Source organism: Simochromis diagramma, unplaced genomic scaffold, assembly GCF_900408965.1.
Source record: "Simochromis diagramma unplaced genomic scaffold, fSimDia1.1 OVJJ01000247.1, whole genome shotgun sequence".
NCBI lineage: Eukaryota > Metazoa > Chordata > Actinopteri > Cichliformes > Cichlidae > Simochromis > Simochromis diagramma.
In genome coordinates, this window is record NW_024386949.1 from 1796802 (window position 1) to 1816428 (window position 19627).

Here is a 19627-nt window from a genome sequence, read left to right on the forward strand (position 1 = left end):
TTCCCATTTCATCAGCAAGCTGTGACAAAGCTCTCACATTAGAAGCAGACTCCCCCATCAACACTCCAAACATGAGTCCCCCCACACACACACACATTTTATATGGTCGCTTACAAAAACTAGGAGATGTGGACTTGTTCCCAGTGGTATGTGAGATTATTTCCTTCTATCTCTTCATCCTCCTTCCCCTGAGTGGCTGCCGGAGTCCTTCGAAGGCAGTTTAACATTCAGTTCCTGTCCTTGGAGAAAGAAGAGCCTCTGTGCTCGTCCAATCAAAGCTCTTCAAGCGCGGCTCTGATTACATTTTATAAACAAAAATCTTCAGTTTGACTCACAGAGGAGATGCTTTGAGTAACGGTTGGAGAGTCTTCTATAAAGACTCTGATTGGGAAGATGTTCTCTTCATCATCATCTCCTTCTTTTCTAGCACACACTCACACATACAGTGCACATAAGTAAATCCCCACATCCCTACATCTACATCCATTTATTATGGAGAAATGGAAAGTGACAGCCTGAGACTGTGAAATATGCCTGATAATGTTAACTATGATAAAGTAATAAAAGTATAGCTGTGCACACTTGTTTCCTTTAATAACTTGATGTACTTGATTAATCTAAGTACAGAAAACTTCTGGGCGGGTAAGCACAAAGACTCCGAGGCTGTTTTAACAAGAACACTTCAATTTAGTAGCTTTTTGATCATTTTGGGGTAGATTAGGATTATTGTGATGTGGATGGGATGAGTTATTACTGTCACGTTTGCTGGTACTGGACTCAGAAGGCAGGACTGTACTGTGCAGGCAAACAAGTGCGTTCATTTACAACACCAGTGATATTTACATATATATAGTGAGACACGGAGAAGAAGGCTTCCAAGGATACGTCCAGGGCTGGGACACATGCTCACACTCCACTTCATACAGTCCAAATCCAGAGTCTCTTCCTATCCTTGGATTGGATAATTGGATAATCACCTCCAGTTTTTAACTACCAGATGACAGCCACCTGGCCCCCTCTCTCCTAGCCGCCACCATCCAACAAAGAACCTGTGTTTTGATTTGTTGCTGTGTAGAGTTTCTTTGACAAAGTGATTTGCAAGTATAACCGTGTGTGTATGTGTCTGGTGTTGGTATCTTAATTTTGTAAATAGCTGTAAATAGATTTGTAAAGTAGCAATTGAGTATTTTGTTCACCTTGTATATATTGTTCACTGCAGCAGCCTAGTAGGCATGAGAAGCCATTTTTGTTGATTAAGTTTTCTCCTGTTTTTCATGTAGAAAGTTAGGTAAGTGAATTGTCTTTTGTTTGGTTTTCATTCTGTGTAGGAAAGCGTAGGGACCATTAGGGAGTTTTGTTTGTTATTTTTGGCACTGCTCACTGCTGAAGCGAATAAATGGCTGCTTAGCATTTTAGAAGATACTATTGTTTGGGTTCTTGCTTTGGTGGAGCGGGAGTGGGCCTTTTTTTTTTTTTTTTTTTTTTGCGTTCAAGACACGCCTAGACTAAGAACGTAACAACACATAAAAGCATTTTTTGTTTCTATGCCTTAAAACAGTGAAAAAATGATTTTATTCACTGGTCACAAAGTGAGAATTTACATGACTGACCCTGCATGTTTGGACATGCTATGGAGATTTTCATTGTTTTAGTGAGGTATGACAAAGGCCTTGACTGTTTTGAGAACTGAGTTAATGATGACAATGTCTGTGAGTTAAGAATTGCATCAAAGCCATGAAGGAAAACAACGATTACTGACTATAGTTCAGGGTTTGTGTTCAACGGTTGTTCAGTTTTAATAAAAAACAGTGTTTCTATAACAGTGCAGTGAATGGGGCACAGGAATGTAACAAATGAAGATCTCTGGGGACAGATTTCCAGCACCAGGGAACTGATATTGAATTAGTATGTTTGTTTGTTTTTTCTTAAGGCAATAAAGAGACTTGTTGTTACCACTTAAGTCTCTGTTAGATTGTATTGAATGTACTGCATAAACATCAGTTTTTGCATATGCTAATTTCTGTTGTGGAACACTGACATTCATTATTAAAGCCATTACCCACCATTTGTTATTGGATGGTCTGCTTTGTCCCTCCTTAGGCTCCATTAATAGTCTATTCTTATTTGGAAGGCCACTTTTAGTCAGCTTCCAACTTCTATACCAACTTGTACTGCTCTTTATAACTTGTATCCTCTGTGTTATTCTCACTACTCACTTTTAGTAATATGCAGCCAGACTAGACAAATGACCATAAATGACCATTTTTTCCCCGAGGCACCATGTCTGTGTACATTTTTAAAATAAATCAACTTTTACCAAATTTTTCAGGGTCCAGTAACATGAAGAGAAAATAACTTATCCATCACACTCTGTATATTGAATCTCCGTCACTGTAAGGGTATATCTAAGCAAAGCCACAAGGACAACTGTAAAAGAGTGACAGGATGACCTTTTACAGACTGATGAATGTATTTCAAAGATAAAGGAACAAACTGTTATTGACGATGTGTTTCAGTTCAGTACAATTCTAGAAAAGGAAATGTTCAATCTCTGCATGTAATTGTAATCAAGTAATTTTTTTTTTTACTTTTAATGGAGACGTGGGATGCCGTGTTGTGTTTAATTTAGTGGTAACTCTAATAAAATTTCCCTGTGGAGAAGTTAACACCATTGACAACATGATGACTTTGCGTCTTCATATTTGCATTCAAAAGGCGGCAGGGTAGCACTGCTTGCCTGCAGACCCCTCACTCTCTCACATACACATGCGCGCACACACACACAGGCGCACACACACAATGTGGGCTCTGTGGGAGTAGATTTGAAGCATGCTTAATTAATGATTTGATAACTGCTGAGGCGTTAAACTGAGCGCAGGGAAAGGAGAGAATCTCAGATGAGGAGTGAGAGCAGAGCTTAACAGACTTTTAATACAAAGTGAAGGGTTTCTCTCAGCCTGCTGCAACACATTGTTTTTCTATTCTTCCTCTGTCTGGATCACTCTTTCTCTGCCTCAGTCTTTCCATCCCCTGCCTTCTCTGCCTTGATCTCTGGCTCAGATTAGTTCAGCAGGATGCCTGCAGCACGCCGCTGGTGATACTGTAAATGTGGAGGAGGAGAGCTCTTGTCTCTGCACACTCTGAGCTCTCTGTGGTTCCCGTTTCATTCGAAAGCAGTGGTGGTTCTTTTACCTGGCCAGAGTCAGGTTTTTAATGAAATGTGCGAAACTTCAAAGAAAAGGTAACCTTGTAATTTCAAAAGAACCGACCCAGACTAAAGTTTGTTCCAGCTTAAACTTTTCTCAGAGAGGAATTCCTGCAGGTTAAAGATGTGAATTTAAGCAGTCGGCACACAAAACTATCTCTAAGTCCTTCAGTTTGATAACAGTTATAGGTCTAAACACTGCTTGTGAGCTTCAACTGAAATGAAAATCAAACTCAAAGCTGCCTTGATCAAAAATACTTTACTAGATTGTGAGAATAAAAGTTGTCAAGAATTACCAGTCGACAAAGGCTGGCTTCAGTGTTTTATTCTTAATTTAGTTTTACAGTTTTCAGTAACTTAGTTCCCAACTGTTCTATAACATTTAGCATGACAGGTGACAGACAAATGTACCATCTCTCCTGTGAAAATCGTGAAGCATTTAGTTAAACCACAGAGCCAGAAATACATGAGCTACATGTCTAATTATGTACATCCCTAATACTTTTCCTCATCGTGCGTCTCCATGTGTTAAATCGACACCATCATAACCACAAGCGCCATTGAAACCCCAAACTGCAACCCACACCATAACACATGCCATAGATTGATGTGCAACTGCCTGGATATGGTAAGTGTGCAATGCTTTGATGCAGTCTATTTAGTACCACCAATCCCTCCTATGCAAGTTTTCACAGAGTTTTCTAATTTGTCAGTGAAAGAATAATCATCATCATTTAAACACGAGGACTGAAAGATGTCCTCTGGTGGGAAAAAAGTCCCAGCATTTTTTGTTTCTGTCATGGACTGCATCTAAAACACAAGACATTGCCACTTATGTAGGTTTATTCATAGGGGCTACAATGTCAATTTTTTCTATGTAGTGTATTTTATTAAATGTAAATTACTACTACTTTACAAGGAAATAAAATACAAGTTCATATTCACAGACACACACACACACACACACACACACACACACATACAGACTCAAACATTCACTGCAGGAGTTTAAATCAGCCATTACAGCCTTCTTGGATTCGCTTTGATCTGAGTGTCGTATGCTTTACCAACAAATGGTGAGAATGAGGTTCAGTGCAAACATTCATGTGCTTTATAACGCTAAGCTACAATACACCAAATACCCATGTTGGTGTGGACTTCACTGGAAAATAATTCCAAAGAGATGAAAGAGGATGAGGCTGGGAAGAAACGATGATTGATGGAATTTAAAGCCAGAAAAATACACGTACATCTTCAACAGAACAGGAGCAGCTGTGGGGCGGAAAACAAGTCAACAACAAATGTGAAAAAAACAACAACAAAAAAAAAACCAAAAGCTCACACACTGTGGGACTCCAATTTTCCCTCTTTTGTCCATCTAATGAATAGCAGGTATGCTCAAAATGATACAGTTTCCATGGTGCGACAGAAAAGACAAAACTGGCTTCTGGCAGAGTGCAAGCGCATTTTTTTAAATTATTTTTTTGTTTACATGGAATTAAAATGCACACCGTAGCATAATTTGAAAAGCCCAAGACCCCAGTAGCATTCATGCACAAGCCTTGTGTATTCATGTATAAATGCTGTTGGGATCTTGGGCTTTTCAACATATGTATCTGTCAAAATTTAATATAGTGTTATATATTTAGTTTGTCATTTGTTTCTGAGTTTCTAGTTTTGCTCTCACCTTAAAAGAGTAGATATTTGTCATGGTCCTCCATCGTCAGACCAGTGTTTGAGTTTGTTATCGTCTTGAGATTCATTCATTTGGATTTAAGAGATTTTTATGTTTTAGTCTCTTTATTAGTTGGTCTTGAGTTTTGTATTCTGTAGTGCATCTGAGTTATTATCTGGTCTTGTTCCCAGATCTGTCTGCTCTCTCTGTGTTCTGTCTGTTTTCCCTGTTGTTTCATGTTATTTTGTACTTGTTGTCCCTAGCCATTTCTCAAACATGCGTATTTACTGTGTACTCCTGAATTTGTGATATGTCGCATTCCAAGTACTGTTCCAATTCAAGATACGCATCAAGTCCGAAACACAAAATCAGTAAAGGAAAGTGGCTAAAACTGTAAGTAAAGTTTGAAATATTACTCTTTCTGTGAAACAAAATAAACTTTTAAGATATTTCCAGGCAACAATGTGGGCATGTAAACTTCAAATATCGGCTTGAATTATCGAGACATCGCCTATGTGCAGCTCCGACATTTTCTGAGATGTCTGTTGAAATGAGTCTTTTGTTCGTCTTTATTCCCTGATGTAAAAAATGTGCTGTTCTTATTTTAATGGCTTACTCTGAAATAAATCTATTTTAGTCCAGGAGCAAACATTTTCACGGGGAGCGGAAACATCTGGAGTGGCATGTTGATACCTGCAGATTCTGAATTCTTTTCCAAACACCAGCTGTCCATCGTAAATTTAAAGTGTCTACTAAAATATAAATAAAAGCAGTTTAACATCTGACCTGTTTGTTTTTATTCAATAAGCAGCATGAGCAGTGTATACGTGTATATTTTTTTGTTAAGAGAGATGAAGTTTGTGTTTCAGTCATGTGCTGATTGTTGGTGCTTTACTGTATTAAGCTGATTAGACACAGTGAAACAGATCATATGTATCTATTTTTTTTTCTTAAAGAAATCTGGTAATTACATGTATTATCTGCAATTTCCATAGCAAATATTTATCACATTTGTAGTAAGAGCGGTTAGTAGTAGTAAAAACACTGAGTTGCGATGTCATCAAAGGCACTCAAGCACACTCATGTGCTGCGTTCTCCCGTCTCGGGAAGTCCGGACTCCTGCGTGAACTTGTGAAGTGCGAAATAGCAAGAACACAAGTACGGACTTGAGTATTGAGAAACAGCCCCCAAGTCTAGTTCAAGTGTCTCAGTCTGAGGCTCAACGTGTGTTATTTCCTGTTTTATTTTGAAAGTCTCCTGTCTGTGTGTATGATGTTCAGTTTTGCTTCCCCTGTCTTGTCAGATTCTGTTCAGCTGTGTTTCCCAGGTGTGTCCACTTTGCCTCATCTCCTCTGTGTATATGTTGTCGGCAGCTCCCTCCCTGGTTGGTCAGCTGTTTTTCCCTGATGTTTTTCCAGCATTAAATAAATCTGTGACTTTTAGTTCACTTCTGTTGGTTCAGTCTTGCACTTTGCACCCTCTACCTGCCACACACTCACCTCACACGACAATATTTGTTTTAACCCTGTTTTAATCCAGGGTGTTGTTGTGGACATTGTGGAGAACTACAAATGCCTCTCCCTGTACAACTCCTCCATCTGAGGCACAGTACAAAGTGCAATAGTTACACCCTTTTGCACATGCTTCACAGTAAATTAACAAATAACCAATAATAGTTTTACAGTTGACATTTTAGAGTAAAATGTCTATCATATAATCATAATCATTGTAACATACTGGATATTTATAATCGAGCTATTTGTACATATTTCTTATAGTTTGGAACTTTGTATTATATTGTGTTTTTTAATTTAGTTCAGCCTGTTACTGTTCTTGCCCTGCAACAGACTGGCGACCTGTCCAGGGTGTACCCTGCCTCTCGCCCTATGACAGCTGGGATAGGCTCCAGCGCCCCCCGCGACCCTGAAAAGGATAAGCGGAAGCGAATGGATGGATGGATGGATGTTACTGTTCTTATTGTCTTAAAGCAACTGTAACCACATCATTTCCTTGGGGATTAATACAGTTTTCTGAGTATTCTGATTTTTAGGACAGTTTATGAATTCATCTTGGCATCTGGGATTGTTTGTTTTCTGCTTCTCTTATAGAGCAACAGATTATGAAAATAGATTAAATGACAAACCTTAATACTTAAACACACACTGCTGCTTGCTGCATCTATTTTCTGTTTCAGCAAGACATTTATATTCTTAACTCCTGTGTTTTTCTTTCACTAACAGGTGATGTGTCCATTTTTGTAATTTTATACTTTGTGGCATCACAAAATACATGGATCCATGTCAAAGATGACAGCACTGTGACATTTTTATTTAAAGATACTGCCAGTGCTGTGAAGGAAGCATTTGTCTTTGACATCATCAGCGAACCAGGTACAGTAACAGCAATTTGTCTCCTGAACCTTCGGTCTGTGGCTCTCCTCCGCCTTCATTAACCACCCAGCTGCAGCTCTGTTTTTCTCTCTGAGCTGCAGGCAAAGTCAGCCAATAAAGAAACAGGACAATTACACACATAATGAACAGTGCCAAGAGGAGAAATAAAAATTTAAACTAAGCCAGGTGAACTGATGAATGAGACAGGGGGAAAAGAGTCAAATGTGTTGCCAGGTTTATGAAATTAAACAGAAGGATGTGAAAGGGGTCATATTGGATAAATAATCAAACTGAAGCTAGGTGGGAATTAGTCCAAGTTTTTATGAATTTCAGTTTCTCCTCATCAGCAACTGGTTCCAGATCAGATAGCAGAGGTGATACAAAGAGGGGCAAAGGCTCCTTTTGATATAAGACAGTCTTTACATTTGTAAGTATGTAGCTCCAGACTAAATCTAAATCTCACTGTTGGAAGATAAAAGCGTTTTTATTCAAGAGCAGAAAGTTGTGCTCACTGCAGAAAGAGAACTACCTCGTAACTCTCGGCCTCTGTCTCTGATGACCTTATTTTCTCTAAACTATAATTCAGAGGTCTTGAGTTAAGCGGCATTTTGATCTAAATGATGTTATTAATCAGCAGCCGGAGGAGGGGAACCACTAATGACCTTTATAATGAGAGGGCGGGAGTCAACACGCTGCTTCTTCTCTTCCTCGACACCTCCTGCTGTGCACTTTTTACCCCCTCGAGTGTCATTTTCTCTCTTTGTCCTCATTTCTATTCTACTTATTCCTCTCGCTTCTTGCCCTCCTCTCCCTTTTCTTTTCACGTGCTTTAATTATTTGTTCGTGTTTTAAATCTCCTTCAGGGAAAATTAAGAGCATGAATTAGGAAATGGTGCTGAAGGAGAATAAAGAACAAAAGCTTTTGTTCAGTTTCTTAACGTACTCGGTGTGCATACATTTAGTAGAACATGTATTCCCAGTAGGAAGCAAAACCCCACAGAGAGCCGCTTCGACTCACTGAACTTCTACAAGTCTGTGTGGCTGCCAGTGATAAAACTCTCATTGACTATGTGACTGTCGTTACTGTAAAGTTGAGCATTTCTTATAAGAGAAAGCTTAATACATTTTCTGGCAAACGTTGTTGGTTTTCTGCATGTTTTTAATAATTTATCTGCCTTAAAGGGGACCTCTTACTGTGTTAATTAACAACTCCTCATTTTTATTCTTGAAATGTACTAGAGTGGGTTTGCATGATCCAGAAGTCAGCAGAGTCTTTACTTAACTTCCACAGTCTGACTGGAGCGCTTCAGCTCACCCACCGTCATTTTTGTTACTCTGTTTTTTAAGCCGACGCTTGGAAGAAATCTTACACAGAAAATTAAGATAATAAAAACAATGACTCTAAGTCTGCACAGTGCAATGGCACAGTGGTTAACACAGCAGTGACAGCTGCGTTTGAATCCACCAGTCGGCTGGGAACCCTCTGTCTTCTGTCTCGTCTGCCATTAACATCAGCACAGATATTTTTGCGCTGGGAGCTTCGTGGCATGGGTTTGTATGGCCAAGCAGCTCCTACAAGTGGACGGTGTCACAGTTATTCATTTATACTGCAGAAACAAAACAGTACCTAGAAAGCTCCACCATCCAGAGCGCTAATCCTGCCAATCCTCCTGCTGGAGAGTTTATCCTGTCTGTTTGGTGGAGAGTGATGGCATCTGGTGTTATTTGTCAGTGCACCTCTGATGTCTGGCACTGATAATCCAAAGCGTTTCCTCTCAGATAATTTCTTCACGGATAATAAAGAGTGTGGTCACAGTGAATATAGTCTGTTGTTTATGACCTCCTGTAGGCGTCGTCGTGCCTGGATCAGTTCAGGCTCCTTACTATGTCAAACTGTATTACCTTCCCCCCTTCGCTGGCTCCCAGTTGACTTCAGGATCCAGTTTAAAATTCTTCCCCTTACACGCTGAGCATTTCATAGTCGGGTTCCTGCATACGTGGCTGATCTCCTTCATAATCACTCTTCATCTTGCTTGCTTAAGTCTAATAAACTTACTGTCAGTCCCAGAGATTTTTACACACGCCTAAGGTCTCAGTGTGATTGGGCTTTTCAGTCCCCTGAACTGTGTAATACTCTGCCTGCATCTCTAAGATTTGCCAATCCCGTGGATGTTTTTGAAGACGGTTAAAAGCCTCTGATTGAACACAGATTTGGGTGACACTAGTTGCAGCAGCCCTGCTTTTAGGTGTGCTGAATTATTCTTTTTTTCTACTCCAGTCTTACTATTTTGTCCGCAATTACTTATTTTCAATTCTTCAGTTAGTTTATTGATTTACATCCTAGCATTGTTTCATTCATTTCTTTTTTTTATTGCTTTCAATTTGCATGCTGTTTTAAATTTTTGCGTTTTAAGTCCATTATAATATGTTTTTTAGGTATTTTTTTGTGACAAATCCCTTTAAAAAGTCCAATATAAAGACATTTTGCTTGTTTGATCAGTGTTGACAACAGATAAATCACATGGGTGGCACTTCATGCTACAGGCCCACATTTCTAAACTGTCCTTGAATAAATTGTTATTTAGTAATAACAAAGGGAAAGGTTTTAGCAGGTTTTAAGCCCTTTAGTTAGCTGTTCAGCCGGTCTTGTTGAATTTTGTTCTAATTCCCAAAAAATGTGCTCACAAGGATTAATGAATTTAAGCCATGAGAAAAGATTTATATGACTCATGACTGGAAATGTTGTTTATGTTGAATAGCGTGTTTGCTTGCAGACATCTGCATGTTCTGCAGACCAACTGTGCACTGACTATGAAGGGTTACACCAGCAATTAGCTGGAGTTAATTAACTGGAACTGAGTGCTGTGTAAATGTTTTCAATAACAAATATCTCCCCCCCCACCCACACAGGAACTATGCTGCGAATTCACAGTTAAAGATCAATTCCTTCATGGGGAAAGATGTACAACTGGTGGTATGAAATAAAGCATTAATATCTGGTGATCGTAAACTAACTTTAAGTGTTCAGTTTATGTTGGGTGGGTAATGTAACTGTGCAGGTTAATGGCTTTATTCTGTTTTCCTATTTGAGGGGATTTCTGCTGTTTCCCCCAAAAAGGCTTTAGTCTGAGGAAAATGAAAATTGTAATTGTACAAAAGGTTGTAAGATGGGCACAGGAAGGAATAGACAACACTGATGTTAACACACGAAAACTCCTTGCAATCCGGGGAGCTCTCCACCTGAAGTCCAGCACCCTGAGGCTCTATGAGCAGCAGGAAGACGGAGAGTGGGGATTAGTGAGTGTCAGAACCACAGTTCAGGGTGAAACATGAAGCATCCACGAATACATCAGGAAGACGGCTCCCCCTCGGGCAGCTGAAGACAGACAGTGATGAGGAACAGTAAGAGGAACTATGACCAAACCTCTGCACGGGATTGGTCATCCAGTAGACTGCAACATCAGGAAGAAGGAGCACAAAGTAGAGAAGTACAACGAGCTGAAGGAACAACTGTAGCAGATGTGGAATAAAAAAAACAAAGTGGACCCAGTGGTAAAAGCAGCGTTAGAAGCTGGTCTTTGACCGGAATAGGAGCAGCTAAGATACTGTACAGAACCCTAAAAAGGTCTCTGTGTTGTTAGTGTGAGTGTCATGTTGCTATTATCTGTACTGTCTTCTGTTTACTCTGAGAGCAAAGAAAAAGCTTATTCTGATTCTGAAAAGGGTGAAGATGCCATCAAATAAGAGTTACAGAAGATGGAAATAAAAATATTCCTTTGGCTGTAAAGGTGTGACTGAAATGCATAGTGTTACAGAATGCAGCTATAAATATTATGTAATAATAAGTTGATGATTTCCAACTGCGGTAAACAGTGACATGCCTCCAGCTTCCTTCAGGCAGACATCGGGTCTGGGACGTGTTGGCGTCCTTCTGTTCCTCAAAGTTACAGATTCAGTCTGCTGCAGCTGAAATGTGAAGAGACTGATTTCACTGCTCCTAAAAGACATTCAGTATAGATGAAAGTGATCTGAAATTATGAGGATTTTTGAATTATTATTAACTACAGTTACAGCAACACAAGGCACATATAAATCCTGACAATCTCTGGAGACTTTTTATCCACCCAGAGTTTTCACAGCTTTGCTGCTCATCCTCTCTGCTCAGACACTGAAGCTGGAGTTTAGCCAAGGACGTCCATTCACCTCGATAAGTTCCAGTCACTGAACAAATCCTTGTCCCACTGGACAGAAACACCTTCTCATCTTATTGTTGCTGCTGCGATGAAATGACCTTGGACTTTTGGGTGTTGGGAAAATGTTAACAAAACCTTTTGAGGAGTTTTGTTTTGTTTTGTTTGTTTTCTCTCAATATTCAGCTCCAGGAGATAAAGAGTCCTCGGGGAGACGGACGTCCACAGTCACAGCAAGTTCATTTGGAGCTTTCCTTTTTATGCGTGAAGCTGCTGCACTTCAATTGTTTAGTGCACAGATGGTCCATTAGTCACTGATTATTTTACTTGATGATAGTTATGAGATTAATATGAAATGAGAGTCATTTGCTTTTGTGCTGGTCCTTGTTTGTCACCTTGCCTTGTTCTTACTGTCTTAACAGAAGTGAACAAGCAGGAAAGCACATAACAGCTTTAAATTCATTTAAGCTGCATTTTCATGGACTTGGTTTTGTGACCACAAAAAGTATTTTATTTATCCTTTCGTTAGTATAATGCTGCAAGTAAAATAAAGGATTCTTACTTAAACACCGAGAGTCTGAATTTTTATTTTTAAAGGTGCTGCTTTTGCTTCACTGAATGTCTTTTTACAGTCCTGAAGAGTAATTACCAATTTTCACCCTGAGTGGCTGAAAGTCATCAAACGGCTCTGTCCTCTGCTCTACGGCTGAGCAAACAGAAAGGAGAGGAAGTCATTTAGAGAGCAGGATTTTCCTTCAAAACTGCTGATTAAAGCACATTGGATTAAAAATGACAGAGGATGGTTCACTGTAGTGAATTTAGGAACCTTTATTTATAATCGTTGTTTTTTAACACACTTTCTAACTAATTAATCTTTTAGTGAATATATAGAACACATAAGGCTGGTATGTGTGTCTTCCTCAAGCTCAGGGCAAATCCTGATGTATGCATCCTGGATGGACACTCACTAACCTCTCCTTTTTTCTTGTCGATGCTCAAAGTGCTTCAGCATGCCTCAGCTGGACTTTGGGTGGAACCCTCTGCTGTGAGGAGCTTTCACATCTCGACATCAGTGGGATCGTTCACCTGATGAAGCTGTCTTATTATTTCAGCTGGGTATTTGATGACTGGTAGGGCATAGCTGTTGATGATGAAGGCTTGAATTTTAATGCTACTACTGAACTGGTTTCTCCTTACATGTCTTACCCTCTGGCAGTATTTGACTACAGCTGACCTCCTTGTGCTTTTATCATTGAACTGTGGGATATGCAGGTACTTGTAACTGTCCTATATGTCTGTATGTATCCTATCCTGCCACTCCTTCGCTCCAGATTGTCTTTGCCACCAGAGTGCCACAGATAGCAAGTCTAATTTCCATCCTGATGTCTGTACTGTAGGTCCAGGTGAGTTGATGTCTCACTTGCTGTTTGTGTACAGGTTCTTGTCTTACCCATGTACAGGATGTAGCTAATGCCCACTTTAATCTTGAGTCTTTGACCAGATCTGACATTGAGATGAGTTGGCTGAAGAGTTTCAGGTCCATGGAGAACAACAGTTTCTTAAAACTGATAGTCTTGGAGTCTTCCAGTACTAGACTGAGCTTTGAGCCATCGTTATACTTGCACCAAGGATTACTTCCTGCTCTGTTTGTGTACTGCTCTAAACCAGTAGCTGGTGCTTTGAGCCTCTGGTTGTGGTGTGCTCATGTTTTGACCCAGGCACCTATTCAGCTTGGTTGCACTGATGTCTGAGAGGAACTTCCACAGTGCTGAGAGGCAGATGAATCGACAGTAGTTCAATGGTGATCTTTCGTGATCAGGCTTGTCCTGCCAGCCAATTAAGCTGTTCATTTATTTCTGCTGTGAAGTGCACACGGAGTGCTTTTTCAGCTAGAATGGATCATGCTAGGCCCTGGTGCTCTCCAGTTCTCTGTGTCTGAGGCTCATTGTTGGGTGTCTGCCTTCATGATGTTGACCGGTTCTTATTCCAGCAACAAGTCACCTGTCATTGGTGTTGTGTGACAGCTCTTTCCTCCAGATGTTTTTGCTTAGCGTCACCTCTGGATGGGTCTAGCTTTATGCCATTGCTGAAGGTACACCCTAAATGGGTGTTTTGAGAAGAAGCCATGTATTTTCCTAGCTTCTGCTTCTGAGGTGTATCTCTTAATGCACGCTTTACCAGGCAATGTAATAGGTGCAAGAGAATGTTATTTCTGTTTTAGGACAGAAGTACAAGTTGGTCATTTTTGCACCTTTCCCTAATCCTCGAATATTTGGTATGTCAGAGTCCAATCCAGTCCCCAATGCTGTTTTTGAAATAACCAGCCAATTAAATATTAAGTTGGAATTAATTAAAGTGTGTTTAAATGAATACCTTTATTTCTGAATGAATTTCAGTGTTGTGGCATTGCTGTGTATGATATTCAGAACTGTTCCTGACTCACATAGTGGTCACATCCCTCACACAACAGTCAAATATATGAACCTAGAAATATTCCAGGTAAAAAATAACCATCTATATACACACACACACACACACACACACACACACACACACACACACACACACACACACACACACACACACACACACATACATATACATATATAAATATACATATAACTCTTTTCAGCACTGCCTCTGTAAAGAATTTTAGTGGTGAAATTTTAAATGGCTGTGGAGGAAACTGAAAAGTTTTTGATGGTCCACTGACACAAACAAAATCCTGATTAGTTCTTCAGTCAGTGGTTTTTATTTCCACTTGGACCATCAAAACTAAGAGGCTGTGTACTCTCTGCACCACCAGCTGCTGCAGATAAGAACTCCAAACGAGCTGCATGTACGTATGATGACAACAAGGTGTCGATATCCCTCTCTGCCTGTTACTTCTGTCTTCTCTTTGCGTGTTGTCAGTGTTGGGACAAAGAAGAAAAACTACTGCTACTGTGGCAAAAACCCCTCCTGGTTCCTGGTGGAGCCAAGACTTTCTGTCTGACACCCTCCTGATAGAATCCAATGGAGACTGGACTCTTCCAAAGGTTTATCAGCAGCAAAACAGCAGCACAATTACACCACAATCTACAATGGAAATGATTACTGGGAACAGCTTCTGGAAATTTACATAACTTAGAGTGAATGCCTCTCTCTCTCTCTGCATCTCTGCTTTTTTCCCTCCTATCTCTTCAATCCTGCAGCATCCCAGCATTGTTCTCATCTCCACAGTTAAACCTGTTAACTTGTATTACATGGAGGTAAAGGATTCCCTCACTGTAATTCACATTGCAGTGATGTCCAGGACTGTTGTTTTGCTTTCTGGCAGGTTTGAGTTAAGCAGTGATTAGTGGTGGAAAAGGGAAGAAAAACACTGTCCTTTCCTTCTAAAGAAGCTCAGCTCACATAAACATCTATTGTCTCTACCATCATGGCTCCTCCGTCCTAACAGATAAACAACTTGTCGCCTTATCTGGCTTCACCAACACAATTTTTGTCTTACTGGAAAAAAAAGTGAAACACTGTAACAACCTTACAACAGTTTGTGACATACACACAAACACACAAAATCTACTAATTCACGATTATTATATAAAGTACTACACAAATACTGAGCTACTTCTCACTTTTTATATTTTGCTTTCAAGCAGCCAGACTTTGGTCTTGACCGGTCTCCCCAGGCTTTCTGAAGCTCTTTCAAAGTTTTCTTTGGATATTGTCACTCATTTTCATTCCAGTCCACGTACTTGATCATTTTCAGAGGGCTTTTTTTTTTGTTTGTCCGTTTAAGACATTTAACACTGACCTATGAATTATTCAAGCACAGAAAAGGCACCTAACTCAAGTGCTGAACCAGTGTTATCGCTACACATAACAGACAGCTCATCAAAGGACCAGTTTTAAATTCTGTCTGCTGGCACTTTGCTGCTCACATCCTGTCAAGAGAAACATATCACTTGTTCCCTTTTTTTGTTTTTGTTGAATCCACAAAATATGCCAACAACAACAACACGTTTTTACAGGCATAAAATAGTATTTTTGAATCAACGAGGTGATTCCCAAAGAGTTTTCAGTGGAAACCTTGTCATACCTCAGTCCTTAAAAATGTGAGGAGAGTGGAGATATCAGAGGACAAAAGAAGTGGCAGGCCTAAATCTACATTTATATTTATCTATAAAATCTACAGCACATGAACAGTATCTGACACTCATGTCCTTAATGGGCAGAAACTACGTTACAGGACCTGAGAGATTCGTCTGGCCCTTTCAGTTGATCGAACTACTGTTTGCTGAAGCCTCATCAGTAGTGGTCTCGATGGAAAAGTGGCTGTCAAGTTGATTTCTCTTCCCATAAGAAAGGAAAATCAGGAGCCCTGGAGAACTACTCCTGAGAACTGCTGCAAGAAGTTTACATAAGAGAGTTGTTGTGTTTAAGAAATATCAACTTTCAAGCTTGTTACAATTGTGCAAACTCTGTTTTTGCCTTAAATATTGTGTTCCCAGTTACATGTTTGCACATGTTTCAAACTCATGCTGATTGTAACAGAAACCAGGACAAGTGCTCATACAAACAGATCCATTTTTAAAGTTTGGTTGAGTTTTTCTCCTTTGCAAGGTCCTCACAGATATTCCTCAACAGGTCCTTCACGACAGAGAGATCAGCCATTATGCAAATACGTCCAGAAATCAAAGCGTGTGATGCTTTCCACTGGAACTTGTCAACATCAAATGACTGGAGAAGTGGAACTTGTTGAAAGCAATCAGGCATAGCAGTGAATCTCGACTCTGACACGGTGGACAAACTCAACCGAGCATGTAACAAATCACACCGTGACATTCGTCCTGCTTTTGCTCGACAGTGTCCCCGTGGAACAGGAAGCTCACTGATCCAACCAAGCATGGTGTGTGCCGGGATGCTGCTGCGATCGACAGCTTTTATTTAATCAACATGTTTTACACACGTGGATGTTTGACTGAGGCACCTGGGGACCTCGAGAATAATTTACAGTAAGAAGCAATTATAGTAACAAAATAATAAAAACAACAAAAAGTATTTCTTTTTAAAGTATTGTTAGTTGTGAAAGTAATGTCCACAGAGTCATTTTTTCAGTTACTACCTGGAGCTTGTGAGCACAGGCGAGTGTCAGCACGTAGATCGACTTATAAATCGACACCTTCGGGGTCAGCTCTCTTCACCGCAACAGACCGATACTTAAGCTCCTCCATGCCTTCACTGACCTGGACTGGCCACTCCATCCTACTCCAGCTGAGAACCACAGATTCAGACTTGGAGGTGCTAATTCTCATCCCATCTGCACCACAATCAGCTGCAAACCACTTCAGTCCAAGCTGGAGGTCACGATGGAGGCCAATGAAAAAGCAGAGATGACACCTAGACAGCACCTAGAAATATTATGTAAATATTATGAACAGCATTAGTGACAAAGGCTCGGCCTGTCTGCCCAGACTGACTTACAGCTGGTAATGTGAACCAAGCTCTCACCGTGGCTGTGCAGAGACCAGCAATGATTAAAAACAACTAAGACGTGGCAGGGCGTGCCTCAGCTGTCTCAGGTGCAGAAGATCAATAACGATAACGTCCCGTGCAGATGATAAAAGCAACACTGGAGTCCTTTGCATTTGCAATGACAGAGAGAGTAGCCCCACTGGATTCTGTGTGTTATCTTAATTTAGGAACAATGGCAAATATTAAGTGAACAAATAATTCAGTTTATTAAAACTGCAGAAGGCAGAATTGTGTACATGAGTCCCCAAAACATTTAGATTGTGAAAAAAAAATCATATCATAAGGAACAAACTGATAAAATGATTTAAAAGAATTACGGGTTAAACATTTCAAAAGGAGGTGTCGTTGCTCCTACTGTCTCTGAAAAGCAAAATAAAACAAAAACAAACGTTCAGCCTTGAAGACCTAAGTTTGGGAGGAGTGTTTTTTTATGCAGTGAATATTTGCCAGGAGAAGTGTGCAGGAGCAGTCTGGAGACAAATCCCTGAGCTGAGTCTTGACACTTTATGCTAATCTGCTCTATTATTTGCCTCTATTTGCCCTTGATGGAGACAGCTGCACCCTCAGGCAAGTTGGAGAAACAGTTTTTGGATTAATGCCTGCCACGACAAACGCGCGCGCACACACACAGAGCGAGCCGATGCTGATGTGAGTCTGACTTTCAGCACTGATCTGTGTCACGGCTCCAGCCAGCAGACATTTATAACATTTGCCATCTGAAACACCACGACACATTCTCTGTATACGAGCAGCTGTTGAAATCTCTAAACAGTTCATTTTTTCACGCCACATTTCTTCTCTAAACAGCAATGTCGCTCTCTGATAGACCCCTGTGCCGTTTTAACACAGAACTTAATGTTGGGCGCTGCTAAGAGCCGTGGAGAAGAGGCTGCAGCCAAAAGATGACAGCGGTGTCAACATTCACGCCCACCTCTTCAGCCCCGGTCAGCTTGACAAAGAGAACCTCAGGGGTGAAACGAAGAGGAGAAAGCACTAATGTTTCAGCGCTCGAGCCAGCCAGAACAGTGGAAGAAGCTCTCATATTCAACTCTTCAGCCACTGATGTGCGAACTAGAAATATTTAAGGAGGAATTAAATGTGTTGGGGAACAGGGCAAAAGGAAAATCCTAATTGGAATATACTATTTAAAACTCTAAGGTATGTGCAGAGCTGTGCCCCTCACTGAAATATTAATACAATGCAAGCGCGTATAATGAGAACTTTTATTTTAGGCAGTATGTCTTCAGCCTATTTAAATATTTAAATATGAAGCAATTTAAATAGTTGTTTTGCCAGTTTTCAAAAAGAGATATTAACTGAAAAGTTATGTTTAAACTCTTGTGCATTTTCATACTTAATGTGAAACATCTATGAGTCCCTGAAAATTACTCCCAGCGTTTTCTACACTGTTTAATTCTGATCAAATATTCTGGTGTCAAATTTATTCCTGCTGACAAAAAATTTTGAAGGTGCCCCTGAGTACAGCAGACAAGACACAGGCAGCTTAACAGACTTTCAGCCAGAAACTACACAAGGGATTACTGTAAGTCAGGGGTGGGACACTCCAGGCCTCGAGGGCCGGTGTCCTGCAGGTTTTAGATCTCACCCTGGGTCAACACACCTGAATCAAATCAGTAGTTCATTAGCAGGCATCTAGAGAACTTCAAGACATGTTGAGGAGTTAATTTAGCCATTTAAATCAGCTGTGTTGGATCAAGGACACATCGAAAGCCTCCAGGACACCATCCCTTGAGGCCTGGAGTTCCCCACACCCCTGCTGTAAGTCATCAAGATCCACTTTCTGTAAATTTGCAAATGCAAATTTTAAATTTAAAGATGCAAAATCAGAGGGATGCCAATGGCTGTGCAGGAGAGATATACACTTGTGTTTTTTACCTCACACAATATATTAATAATGAGTAAAAAGACAAACAAAGTGGCATAAACTAAGAATAACTGTAACACAGTCGACCCAAGCAAATGAAAAACGGTCTTCTAGGAGGAGAGAGACGTCCTGGGAGGAAACCGTCTCGTATCTCAGGTGAAATCGTTTTCCTTGGAAAATGGGAAAACAAAAAGCAGACAACAACAACAACAAATACTAACATGAGGTCGTGGGTTGTCATAACTCTAATGTCACACCAGCCATCTGCATGTCCTCCTTCACTATCCATAAATCTTCTCTGCATCTTCCTATTTTCCTCCTGCCTGACAGCTCTATATTCAACATGCTTCATCCAATATATCCACTATCCCTCCTCTGCACATGTCTCAACGGTTTCTCTAACTCTGTCTCCAAACTGCTCAGACTGGGCTGTCCATGCTGGTCACTCTCAACAAAACCTTACTATGGAGTGAAAATTAATAAGTGCATTTTTAAAGCTGTGTATAAAAAAGGACATCCCAGAGGGTGCTGCACTAGTAGAAAACAGCAAATGTGGTTCTGGTTGTCTGTATGTTGTATATCTACTATGTGTAAGTGTGTAGAGTGTCATACTGCTGTCTGCAAAGCTAACTGCCCCAAAGATTTACTCTAAAACCCAATCAAATATGTACAAGAACATCACAATTAATTTGTTTTTAGTTTGTTAATAATAGTGAAGCTTTTTTTGAGTGTGAAAGAAAATGAAAATGCAGTGAACAAGCAGAT

General features: G+C 40.2%; 1 long non-coding RNA gene across 1 annotated transcript; it reads right to left on the reverse strand.

Moving 5' to 3' along the window:
• Positions 1-940: 940 nt before the first annotated feature.
• LOC120737665 lies at positions 941-19377 on the reverse strand. Its single transcript, XR_005696803.1, has 3 exons — positions 18539-19377; positions 12425-12427; positions 941-951 (listed from the first exon to the last, which is right to left on the reverse strand). It is a non-coding gene; the product is annotated as an uncharacterized LOC120737665 (long non-coding RNA).
• Between the last annotated feature and the right edge of the window lie 250 nt (positions 19378-19627).